This window comes from Lipotes vexillifer, unplaced genomic scaffold (assembly GCF_000442215.2).
Source record: "Lipotes vexillifer unplaced genomic scaffold, Lipotes_vexillifer_v1.1 scaffold137, whole genome shotgun sequence".
Taxonomy (NCBI): Eukaryota; Metazoa; Chordata; class Mammalia; order Artiodactyla; family Lipotidae; genus Lipotes; species Lipotes vexillifer.
In genome coordinates, this window is record NW_006775780.1 from 4,075,409 (window position 1) to 4,086,067 (window position 10,659).

Below are 10,659 nucleotides of genomic sequence, written 5' to 3' on the forward strand. Positions count from 1 at the left end.
ACACTACTATATATAAAGTAGATAATGAATAAGGATCTACTGTATAGCACAGGGAATTCTACTCAATACTTTGTAATGGCCTATATGGGAAAATAATCTAAAAGAGTGTATATATGTACACGCATAACTGATTCACTGTACTGTATACCTGAAATTAACACAACATTGTAAATCAACTACATATTTTTTTAATTAAATTAAAAAAAAAAAAGAAGGTCTCTGGTGAGAATCAAGCAATTATCCAAGAGCTGTAGATCTGATTGCAATATGGTCTTCCAGTGTCTTTTGTACCTTAGTGGCTTTCTCCTTTTTTGCAAACTACTCATTTGAAATCATTCATGTTTGCTGCCTGGACTGGAGTTCCAATAAAAGTAAAATATGAAATTCTAGTTGTTTCTTCTTCACTTGATTGGACTGAACAAATATAGTTATGCTGTTAACATTCTGAAACTTAACATATGAAGTGGGACAATGCCATCTTCTTTAATATCAACCTCTGATAGTTCCAGAGCTAGAATTGGTTCACTTCTTTCTGCCTCTTCAAAATCCATAGATAGGGGTAGATTGATAGAAATTTTTATGTATTTCGGACCCTGACCATTATCTGGACCTGGAAATTTCATTGAATAAAGCTTAACAGGCTGATTGAAGATCACAGTAATAAGCAGCTGTCCATCCCAATCAGATTCCAAGAAGGTCATGTCTTTTCATAAACAGTTGTCAAATCCATGCTCCTCACTTTCATTGACATTCACAGCCAGATTTGTTAATAAAAAAGCATAAAATCCATATAGGCTTTTGGAATATCTGTGTCCTCATTGCTTCCAGGGCTGTTTTCTAAGTGCTGCTTGATTTTTTTCTTCTAGTCCCACAGCATCTGCTCCTTGATACTGATCAACTCTCACTTTGTTTCAAAAAAACAAAAATGTAGGTATTGCTGATATATTTTTGGTGGCAGCAGTTCCCTGACACTGATGTACACTTACTTCCAAGAAAACTGCTTGTGGATACTTATTATTCATAGAGCTGAATGCTGGGGCAATCCTTAAACACGGTCCACACCCTCGCATGGTGAGTTTGACCATGGTGAGTCTGGAAATCCAGGTCACTCCTGACCCGTTTCACACCCACCACTCTCAGAGAGCCTGGCAGGGCGGCCACAACACCACTGGCTTCAAAACTGAGGGAGAGGAAGTCCCTGGAGAGGAAGCGGGGAGGCTCAGGAAGACCTAGGCCTGGACAAAGGGGGTGGCGACCCTGGCGTCTTCTCCAGTGTCCCCCAGTGCCGAATCAGGCCAGAGAGCGGAACAGCAGAGGGGGTGGGATGGGAGGGGGAGAGGAAAGATGAGGGAAGAGAAGGCCTATAATTTTATATGATGTAATCATAGATGCATTTATACAATATATAATGTAAGATACAACTAACAACACATTATACATATGAGATATATAATACACACTATATTGATTATAAAGTGTTATACATTTAAAATTATATATAGTTTTTAATATATATTTTATAACATTATTTATACATATACATATATAGTGTGTATATATATATATATATAAATATATATATATTAATTTTTGGAATAGTTTTTGGGATAGTTTTATTAGGCTATTATTCACCTACCACAAAATTCAGTAAAGTCCACAAATCCAAAAACGGAGTAAATAAAATGGGGCTGATAGAAAGCTCTCCTTCTCGGGGTGTCTGCAGATGGCCCATCTGATCAGGAATTTGATTACATGGGTTGATCAACATATGTAACAGAGGACAGGATATTGAAATGTTTTCTTTCCCAGCTTCTAGCCTAGAGGCTAGGTGAGAACGATCATTTTTATTTTTCAAAAGATAAAATTTTAGTTATAAATATTTCTCAATGCCAACTATAATAATTGCATCCAATCTGTTTATTAAATCATTTCAAAGTTAGGGCAATATCTCTTTTAATTTTGTGGTTTTAATGTTTTTCTTAAAAGCAAAATAAGACAGGATTTAAAAATTCCTGGGCTTGTTTTCTTTGACCACATCTGACCACATCTGAGTCTGGTTTCTAAGTTCCTAATTGTTTCAATCAGGTTCTCATTCTCCTTAAATTGTCGTTGAGCTGTTGAAGAGAGTTATAATTTCCTCCACATTTATTTGAAATTGAATGGTCAATTAAAATATACACTAACTAACCCCTAAACTGACTGGACTTCTAAGAGATTTTTCAAAATGTATTTAAGGGAATAGTAAAATAAATGAGGCTTGAATGGTTAAAAGCCCTACAATTCTTTAAAAAGCCCATTTTAATTTAGGCTGAAACCCATGCCATGTGAAAAGTGCTACAAAGAACGGAGTGGGGGCAGTGAGGGTGCTTGTGTTCTTCATCCAAACGAAGGTAGAAATAGTAAAAGCAGAGAGGTGAAGATTAGCAGAGACCAAGAAAGGGATAGTGGCTTCCGATCTGGCACCCTAGCATCTCCTTAGAATTAAATGGATGTGAGGCCCAGAGGGACCCAGCCTCTGGGAAACCAGTCTCACAAAGTACCCTGCACCCAAGAGTAACAGACAATGAGGTGTCTGTCAGAGCCACCTTCCCTCCAAGGACTATGCACATCTGAACAAGGAGCATACAGGGTCCAAACACCATGGTGGGGAGCCCCCCAAATTCTATGCTTCACACAACTTCTTGGACCCTTCTGGGAATTGGGGGGGGGTGGGAGGGAAGACTCTTCATACTCACTGAGACTGAATCTTCCTCAACCCAAGTGAAAAGAGGACTGAGAGTCAGTTACAATTTAATTTTTTTTAATTGAAGAATAAAGTATTGTGCCATATTTTTAAGCATGAGAATTTTTGGCAGCAGAAACAAGCTGACAACTTACGTTAAAAATTTTCTCTTTGATCTCTGCATTTTCTCACCTCTGGGAAAGATGTCAGACCCAAGCCGACATGGGTAAGGCAGGTACTTTGTTGCTGGAATAAGAAGAGATGATGGAGGCAAATCCACAGTGATGGAAACTCTCCCACTTATATTTAACATGGGCCTTCTGGGTTGCATGCTTTAAGAATGGAGGCACTGTGAAAAGACAAAGGGCCCAGAACCCAGGGGTTGTTCAAAAATCACTTTACCTTGTCAGAGACAGCACCAGGGTACAGCTAAGAGAATGAGCTGGGTTCAATCCGAGCTTCACCACTACTGCTGTGTGATCTGAGGAATGTTATCTTCTTCTGTGTTTCAATTCCATTATTTGTATATGGGCATAATCATGGAGTATCCTATAATATTATTGAGATGATTAAATGAGCTAATATATCCATAGCATTTAGAACATTGTCTTGCCCAGGATTAGGGCTCAGTGAATGTTAGTATCATCATCATCATCTTTATCATCATTATTATTACATGGGATTATGTCAGGTGACCAGGATACTAATTTGACTTTATTCCTTTCCTTTTGCAAAACAAAAAGGACTAAATAAAACGGACTAATATCAGCTATTTCTAAACACATTTTTAGCATCAGAAATAACTTTTCCTAGACATAAACTTCTAAAGAAGCTAAGCATATATGTATTCATTGATATTCTTTTGATTCTAGTTGCTTAAGTCAACAAGCAAAATAAATTTATGGGCTCAAATTACAAAATAACCCAGGAAGGTCCAGCTTCAAGCGTAGCTGGATACAGAGGTACAAACAAAGATATCAAGATCAGTTTGTCTGCCTCCTCTCTCCTCTGCTTTCCCTCTTTCTACTCCATTCCCAGGATCCTTGCCTCCTCATCACAGGATGACCGCTGGAAGCTCTCAGAGCAACATCCTTTTAATGTCCAATCTAGTGAAGAAGAGTAAACATCTTTCCCCTAGAATTCCCTGTGAAGGTCCTGACATTCACTTTGATTGGCTGGCCTGGACCTCACGTCCAAGCCTACAGCAATCATAGTGGCCAGAGGAATGTGTTGCACTGATTGGTCACTGGAATCACATGTCCCACCCCTGAGGCTGGAAAGAAGCCCTGACCCTGAGAACAGAGAAAAGGAAAAGGTTGTTCCCACTAGGCTTGCTCTGCACCCTACCTCCTTGACAGTCCCTTCTCAAAACCCCAAGTGCGCCTGGTTTGAAACTCCTTGTACGTGGGGATCTCTAGCATTCTGCACGTTTGCTAGGATGCAAATCCTATCGAAGCAGTTACTACGGTCAGGGGCCAGAGTAGTGCCCTTGGGGAGGTTCCATTGATTCTCTATAAAATCATAGACTGCAGACAGCTACCAGCTCCAACGTCCCGTGTGGCATTGCTTTGTCTCTGTGTGCCCACATCAGTGCCACCTACCACAGCCTTGTATCTAGTGGGGGCAGGAGAATCATCTGGGTTCAGTTCTACATCACATTATGAGTGATGCCTCCTCTTCTAGTTATTTACTGCAATGTAACCAACAACCTCAAAACATAGGGTCTTAAGACAATAATAATTTATTAGTGTCTCTCATGGTTCTGGGGTCAGCCAGGCTCCTCTGGGCACATCTGGCTTCCAGCTCTCAGTGGTTACAGTCAGAAAGCAACTAGAGCTAGAGTCATCTTGAAGTTTTCTACGTTCACATGCATGGCATTCCGTGACCTGGGGAGATGGAATGGCTGGGGCTGGAACAGCTGGGGCTCATTGGCCATCTCTCTTCTCTCTCAGTGGTCTCTCCACCTGGTACCTTCAGCACATGGCAGCCTCAGGGATACTTCTGGTGCACTCCTTAGGTTGAGGCAATGACAAAGCCCACCCGATTTCAAAGGGTGGGAACACAGAACCTACCCCTTAGTGGGAGAGTGTCAAAGGATGCATAGCCCTCTTAAACCATCATATCTCCTGAGGATGGCAGGGGGTCAACATAAAATCATGTTTTAGAGGTTATCCTTGGTCATGCTGTTCTAATTCAGTCCTGCCCTTGGCAGAAATGAGGTGGGATTACCAGGACATACCAAGAAAAATGGCTTCTTATACAACTGTGAGCCAGAAAAGAGGCTTAGACACCACATTTAAATGCAGCAGTCTCCATCTGGGCATATTGACCTATTTTGGATAGTTGGGATCCCTTCTAACCCTTGCAGAAATACTGCAATCTTCACCCTAGTGCAGTTTGAGCTTTTTCAATGGAATGCAGCTAGAACCAAGAACAACATTCTCTTTTCCACTTACTTATTAAAAGCAGTGAGCCACTCTGGAGAGACAGTGAATACAATTTGATGTTATTATGCAGAGTTTGACCATTGGGGGGAAAATATAATGTTATCTTTAAGGTAGGCTCTGGTTTTAATTGCAAATTTTAGAATGGGGCTTCACATCCAGGATAAGAAGGAAAATACACAAACTGCTGACTGAATCAATGCTCAACACTCTGCTCTCTGTGTCCTCCTCGTCCTTGGGGTGATTACCAAGCATGTAAGCAAAATCAGAAGTCAGGGAGAAAGCAAGAAAGGAATGCATATACACGAGCCTCCAGAGGAAACCATTTCAGGCTGGATTATGGAATCCTGATTCTCAGTTAATTGCAAGTGTGTTTAAGAAAAGATTGCACAGGTGAAAGTGTGAAGCTATTGTCAAAACACGCAAATGTTCTGTCTTCCTTTTAATTTCTGACACCAAGTCGGTCCTAGCCCCTTTTATTGGACCTTAAATGTCTCAAAAATAAAGGAAGAACAAAACTTCTCATTATAGAATTGACCTCTTACTGGGAGCTAAGTTCTACTGAATAAAGAGGTCTAGATAAAATTATTAAACCAAAGCAAAGATGATCTCCAGCCTTCCGCTCCTTAATGTGCTAACATTCGGGTCTGCAAAATCCATTCTCTTCCTAGTGACTCTGGCAGTGCTAACTCTGGGTTGCTATGGCCAAATCCTTTCTTCTCAAGGCCAAGACTCTGTCCAGTTAACAGGCAAATGTTTATAAATCTGGCCATTCAATAAGTATTCAATTTGCATTTTCTGAGCACCAACCACATGCCAGGGGCTGTTCTATGTACTTGTTTTACAGAAATAAATAAGCCAGTCATAATTTTGATGTATGAAACTTACAGTTTGGTACCATGTCTTTCTAGAAGAGCAGCCGTGGGAGGGGGGGGGGATTCTATACATTAATCATAACTACTATAGAACCAAAAGGGAGATGAAAAGAGAGTTTTCTAAGTTTGTAGTTGAATGATGCTCCTATTCTTTCCCCAGTCCTATACATGTTTTCTAGGAAAAGTATGGAGAACCCCAGATGTAGCTGATATAATAGAAAATGTTTTCTGTAAGGCTGAGTATTAGTTAACTTTCTCCAAGATAGAAAATCACAAATATTGGTTCAAAGTGCATGCATGTCATTCCCGATCAACACAAAATTTTGTTTTGGGGAACAGAGCTGGATTTATTAACTTGTGGTTAATGCTGAAGGAAAAAGACCATGATGCTGTTGCTGGTGAAAAAAAAATCAATGGGCAGATGGAATATGGAACCCATTCAATCAACAAATATTTATTAAGTTCCCAGAGGTCCTAGGGTTATCATGGCAAATAAGACAGAGTGACTCCTGTTGTGAATTTTGTGTTCTGGCTGGGGAGACCAATAGCAATGAGTGCAAAAAAAAAAAAAAAATCTATAATGATAGTGAAGATGATCCAGGACCTCAGAAAAAGAATGGAGGCAAAGATCAAGAAGATGCAAGAAATGTTTAACAAAGACCTAGAAGAATTAAAGAACAAACAAACAGAGATAACTGAAATGAAAACTACACTAAAAGGAATCAATAGCGGAATAACTGAGGCAGAAGAACGGATAAGTGACCTGGAAGACAGAATGGTGGAATTCACTGCTGCAGAACAGAATAAAGAGAAAAGAATGAAAAGAAATGAAGACAGCCTAAGAGACCTCTGGGACAACATTAAATGCAACAACATTTGCATAATAGGGGTCCCAGAAAGAGAAGAGAGAGAAAAAGGACCCAAGAAAATATTTGAAGAGATTATAGTCTAAAACTTTCCTAACATGGGAAAGGAAATAACCACCCAAGCCAGGAAGTGCAGAGAGTCCATACAGGATAAACAGAAGGAGAAACATGTCAAGACACATAGTAATCAAATTGGCAAAAATTAAAGACAAAGAAAAGTTATTGAAAGCAGCAAGGGGAAAACAACAACTAACATACAAGGGATCTCCCATAAGGTTAACAGCTGATTTCTCAGCAGAAACTCTACAAGCCAGAAGGGAGTGGCATGACGTACTTAAAGTGATGAGAGGGAAGAAACTACACCAAGATTACTCTACACGGCAAGGATATCATTCAGAATCAATGGGGGAATCAAAAGCTTCACAGACAAGCAAAAGCTATGAGAATTCAGTACCACCAAATCAGCTCTACAACAAATGCTAAAGAAATTTCTCTAAGTGGGAAACACAAGAGAAGAAGAGGACCTACAAAAACAAACCCAAAACAATTAAGAAAATGTTCGTAGGAACATACATATCAATAATTACCTTAAACGTAAATGAATTAAATGCTCCAACCAAAAGACACAGGCTTGCTGAATGGATACAAAAAGAAGACCCATATATATGCTGTCTACAAGAGACCCACTTCAGACCTGGGGACACAGACAGACTGAAAGTAAGGGGATGGAAAAAGATATTCCATGCAAATGGAAATCAAAAGAAAGCTGGAGTAGCAATATTCGTATCAGATAAAATAGACTTTAAAATATAGAATGTTACAAGAGACAAGGAAGAACACTACATAATTATGAAGGGATCAATCCAAAAAGAAGATTTAACAATTATAAATGTATATGCACCTAACATGGGAGCACCCCAATATATAAGGTAACTGCTAACAGTTATAAAAGAGAAAATTGACAGTAACACAATAATAGTGGGGAAATTTAACACCTCACTTACACCAATGGACACATACACCAAACAGAAAATTAATAAGGAAGAACAAGGTTTAAATGACACAATAGATCAGATAGATTTAATTGATATTTACAGGACATTCCATCCAAAAACAGCAGATTACACTTTCTTTTGAAGTGCGCACGTAACATTCTTCAGGATAGATCACATACTGGGTCATAAATCAAGCCTCAGTAAATTTAAGAAAATTGAAATCATATCAAACATCTTTTCTGACCACAATGCTATGAGATTAGAAATGAATACAGGGAAAAAAACCTTAAAAAACACAAACACATGGAAGCTAAACAATACGTTACTAAATAACCAAGAGATCACTGAAGACATCAAAGAGGAAATCAAAAAATACCTAGAGACAAATGACAAGGAAAACACGATGATGAAAAACCTATGGGGGCTTCCCTGATGGCGCAGTGGTTGAGAGTCGCCTGCCGATGAAGGGGACACAGGTTCGTGCCCCGGTCCAGGCAGATCCCACATGCCGCGGAGTGGCTGTGCCCGTGAGCCATGGCCGCTGAGACTGTGCGTCCGGAGCCTGTGCTCCACAATGGGAGAGGCCACAATAGTGAGAGGCCCGCATACAGAAAAAAAAAAAAAGAGAAAACAAACCTATGGGATGCAGCAAAAGCAGTTCTAAGAGGGAAGTTTACAGCTATAAAAGCCTACCTCAAGAAAAAAGAAAAATCTCAAATAAACAATCTAACCTTGCACCTAAGGGAACTAGAGAAAGAAGAACAAACAAAACCCAAAGTTAGCAGAAGGAAAGAAATCATAAAGATCAGAGCAGAAATAAATGAAATACAAACAAAGAAAACAATAGCAAAGATCAATAAAACTAAAAGTGGTTTCTTTGAGAAGATAAACAAAATTGATAAACCATTAGCCAGACTCATCAAGAAAAAGAGGGAGAGGACTCAAATCAATAAAATTAGAAATGAAAAAGGAGAAGTTACGACAGACACCACAGAAAAAAAAAGCATCCTAAGAGACTACTACAAGCAGCTCTATGCCAATAAAATGGACAACCTGGAAGAAATGGACAAATTCTTAGAAAAGTATAACCTTCCAAGACTGAACCAGGAAAAAATAGAAAATATGAACAGACCAATCACAAGTAATGAAATTGAAACTGTGATGAAAAATCTTCCAACAAACAAAAGTCCAGGACCAGATGGCTTCACAGGTGAATTCTATCAAACGTTTAGAGAAGAGCTAACACCCATCCTTCTCAAACTCTTCCAAAAAATTGCAGAGGAAGGAACACTCCAAACTCATTCTATGAAGCCACCATCACCCTGATACCCAAACCAGACAAAGATACTACAAAAAAAGAAAATTACAGACCAATATCACTGATGAATACAGATGCAAAAATCCTCAACAAAATACTAGCAAACAGAATCGAACAACACATTAAAAGGATCATACACCATGATCATGATCAAGTGGGATTTATCCCAGGGATGCAAGGAATCTTCAGTATATGCAAATCAATCAATGTGATGCACCATATTAACAAATTGAAACATAAAAACCATATGGTCATCTCAATAGGTGCAGAAAAAGCTTTTGACAAAATTCAACACCCATTTATGATAAAAACTAACCAGAAAGTGGGCATAGAGGGAACCTACCTCAACATAATAAAGGTCTTATATGACAAACCCACAGCAAACATCATTCTCAATGGTGAAACACTGAAACCATTTCCTCTAAGATCAGGAGCAAGATAAATATATCCACTCTCACCACTATTATTCAACGTAGTTATGGAAGTCCTAGCCATGGCAATCATAGAAGAAAAAGAAATAAAAGGAATACAAATTGGAAAAGAAGAAGTAAATCTGTTACTGTTTGCAGATGACATGATACTATACATAGAGAATCCTAAAGATGCCACCAGAAAACTACTAGAGCTAATCAATGAATTTGGTAAAGTTGCAGGATACAAAATTAATGCACAGAAATCTCTTGCATTCCTATATACTAATGATGAAAAATCTAAAAGAGAGATTAAGGAAACAATCCCATTTACCACTGTAACAAAAAGAATAAAATACCTCGGAATAAACCTACCTAGGGAGACAAAAGACCTGTACACAGAAAACTATGATACTGATGAAAGAAATTAAAAATAACACCAACAGATGGAGAGATATACCATGTTTTTGGATTGGAAGAATCAATATTGTGAAAATGGCTATACTACCCAAAGCAATCTACAGATTCAATGCAATCCCTGTTAAATTACCAATGGCATTTTTTACAGAACTAGAAAAAAAAATCTTAAATCTTGTATGGAGACACAAAAGACCCCAAATAGCCAAAGCAGTCTTGAGGGAAAATAGTGGAGCTGGAGGAAACAGACTCCCTGACTTCAGACTATACTACAAAGCTACAGTATTCAAGATGATATGGTACTGGCACAAAAACAGAAATATAGGTCAATGGAACAAATAGAAAGCCCAGAGATAAAACCACACACCTATGGTTAACTAATCTATGACAAAGGAGGCAAGGATATACAATGGAGAAAAGACAGTCTCTTCAATAAGCGGTGTTGGGAAAACTAGACAGCTACATGTAAAAGAATGAAATTAGAACACTCTCTAACACCATACACAAAAATAAACTCAAAATGGATTAGAGACCTAAATGTAAGACAGGACACTATAAAACTCTTAGAGGAAAACATAGGAAGAACACTCTTTGACATAAATGACAGCAAGA

At 38.7% G+C, this 10,659-nt stretch overlaps 1 pseudogene; it reads right to left on the reverse strand.

Annotated features, from left to right (window-relative positions):
• Positions 1-292: 292 nt before the first annotated feature.
• Positions 293-1,092, reverse strand: LOC103068683 (thioredoxin-like protein 1 pseudogene; annotated as a pseudogene).
• Between the last annotated feature and the right edge of the window lie 9,567 nt (positions 1,093-10,659).